Here is a 3,186-nt window from a genome sequence, read left to right on the forward strand (position 1 = left end):
TTACAAAAATGAAAAGATAAGCCACAGAATGAGAGAAAAAACTTGCAAATAACATACATGATAAAGAACTTGCATCCAGGGGCACCTGGGGGGGCTCAATCAGGTAAGTGCTTAACCCTTGATTTTGGCTCAGGTCATGATCTTATGGTTTGTGGGTTTGAGCCCCTCATCAGGTTCTGCACTGACAGTGTGGAGTTGGCTTGGGATTCTCTCTCCCCCTCCTCTCTCTGACTCTCCTTGCTTGCTCTTTCTCGCTCTCAAAATAAATACATAAACATTAATAAAAAATGAACTCGTATCCAGAATATATAACCAATTCCTATAATATAAGATATAGAAACAAATGACTCATTTCAAACACGGACAAAAGTTTTGAGTAGACGCCGCGTTGGAAAGGGTATATAAATGGCAAATATAGTCATTGACAAATGTAAATTTAAACACAGCAAAATACCATAATGTAGCATCTAGAATGACAATAGTAAAAAAAGACATAATACCAGTGTTGTCAAGGATGTGGAGGAACTTGAACTTTCATGTGGTGCTGGTAGGAATATAAAATGGTGTAACTAGTTTGGAAAGCAATTTGGCAATTTCTTAACAAGTTAAAAATATACTTTCTTAGAATTTGCACAAGAGAAATGGCAACATGTGTGCACAAAATCTTGTCTGTATATGTTCAGAGCTGTATTATTCATAATAGGGAAACAAAACATGGAAAAAGATCTAAATGTCCATCAGGCAGTGAATGTCTAAACAAAATGTTATGTTGCCATTTTGCTGAATACTACTCAACAACTGAGCAATAAAAAAGAATGAACTATTGGGGCACCTGGGTGGCTTAGTTGGTTAAGCATCTGACTGTTGATTTTGGCTCAGGTCATGATATCACAGTTCATGTGATCAATTCCTGCATCTGGCTCTGTGCTGACAGTGCAAATCATGCTTGGGATTCTCTTTCTCCCCCTATTTCTGTCCCTCCCTCACTTGTGTTCTCTCTCTCTCTCTCAAAATAAATAAATAAACTTTAAGAAATTAAAAAAAAAATGAACTACTGATACATGCAGCAGCGTGGATGAACCTCAAAAACATTATGACAAGTGAAAAAAGCCATATGCAAGAACTACATAAGATTCCATTTACATGAAATTCTAGAAAAGACAAAACTATAGTTTCATAAAGCAGATCAGTAGTTGTATAGGGATTGAGACTGGAGTCAGGACTGACTGCAAATGGGCACAGGGAAACTTTTTGGGATGACAGAAATTTTGTAAAACTGTACTATGGTGATGGTTGTACAACTGTACACATTTATTAAAATTCACTGGACTACAAACATAAAATTGATTAGTATAATGTCACATAAATTATATCTTAATAAAACTACTGAAAACATATTTGAGAAGGAGATACACTGACCATTGGTTGACTTTTGACTTCTTAGTATTCATTTCACCATGTAATTTCTTCCCTGTGGTGTACAATCTGGGGACCTATTAAGTTACTCTCGGCTCTGCAAGCCAAGAAATAGGCAGTTAGTACTCTCTTTTGTAAGACAGAAAATTCTACTTCAAAGTCTCTTAAGGAAAAAAAAAGTAAGTTGCTGGCAGTATTTCAAGCCTACGTATAACCAGATTCAACTTTGGTGGTGGTGGTGGAGTGGGTGCAAGGAAAGTCTCACTGGCTGTGACTGATCACTTGGGTCCTGTGCCTTTCCTTCCAGGAATTACTGTTTCCAAGGAAATATATTCCAAACTTGATCAAGAACAAGTCATGCCACTTTTAGCAACTTCAGCAGAAACTGACCCACTTTCAGTTTTCTTTCTTTGGAGGAGATGTTGAGCTGCTAGTCAGTTTTACATGCGATAGTGACAAACTGTTGGATGGGGACATCTGGATCTATAATGTAAGGAAGCAGATATGAGGTTACTGGGAAGCCAAAGGGCTGGAGTAGGGTGGACAGCCTTTGTTTTGGGCTGCTTAACATTCATTCCATCTTTTGGTACTGTTGAATTTCTTTCTTTCAGGCACAGTCTCTTTCTGTTTTGGAAAATGGGAATGAGGTGAGCCTATGATTCTAAACGAATCAGATGTTTTGTCCAATAAATGGGAAACTTGAGTAGATTACAGAGAAGACTCTAATTGGTTTGAACAAATCCATTCAAGAGAGGGTGCCCCGCTAACTCCTGGAGTTAGATCTGGTTGTCCAACTCAGATCTGGTTGTTCAACATTCCCATAAATTATATGAACTATTGCACGTATTTCTAACTGTAGTGAACTAACAGCCGGCCTCATTAAGATAAATCAGCAAGTCTCTTGATAGAAGTATGAACAAAAAATAGATAATTGATGAATAGGCATGTTGAAAATTCTGCTTTGATTGTTGGTTATCTACCACATTTGTGTTTGTCCTTCACGAGAGTGAGTATCTGGGCGAGGATGCACATTTATCATAGATCAGGAGTGTGAATTTGAAGATGGAAAAGAAGGACAGTGAGAACATCAGCAGGTAGTGTGAACCCTTTCTATACTCTTATCTCTCATGAGCCTAGAGAAGTGGCTTAGAAAGGTACTTAGAAAGAATATGATTTACAGAACTGTGGAAGCAGAATAACATGAACTCCTTTGAAGAAGGGAAGTTAGATATGTTAGTTTGCTTTACAAGGAATCAGCTTTAATGAAAGAGGAATTTCGAGGCCAAGGAGACCTAAAAGCACTCTTTGTTGATTCAAGCGTTATGTTGTTAATTGCTTCTCTTTGATGATAAAGAAAACTATGCAAACAGAATCTGTAAGCCCTGGACCTGAACAAAAAACTCGCCTTCTCACAGGTCAGGTTGAGACAACCTTTCAAGTAAAACTAAAACTTGGTTCTGCTCGACAGTAATTGGCAGATTCCTGGGATGTGTTTCCATTCATTGTCAAAAAACACCGACTCTCCTGCTCTCATACTGTTTTATCAGCCAACTAGAGTGTCAACCTTTGTGTTGTCAAAATCATGAAACATATTTGGATAATTATGAGAGGACAGAAAGCATGGCTGGCACGGAAGAGAAATGATGGCTCAGAAATTGTATGTGACTTTCTTCAGACATAACCAAACTTAAAATTAATTTAAACTACATTCTTGGTTTTATTATGTATACACATTTGGAATAAGCTTTTTTAAAAAGACTTTTTTTTTAA

Source organism: Prionailurus viverrinus, chromosome C1 (genome assembly GCF_022837055.1).
Source record: "Prionailurus viverrinus isolate Anna chromosome C1, UM_Priviv_1.0, whole genome shotgun sequence".
NCBI classification, from domain to species: domain Eukaryota; kingdom Metazoa; phylum Chordata; class Mammalia; order Carnivora; family Felidae; genus Prionailurus; species Prionailurus viverrinus.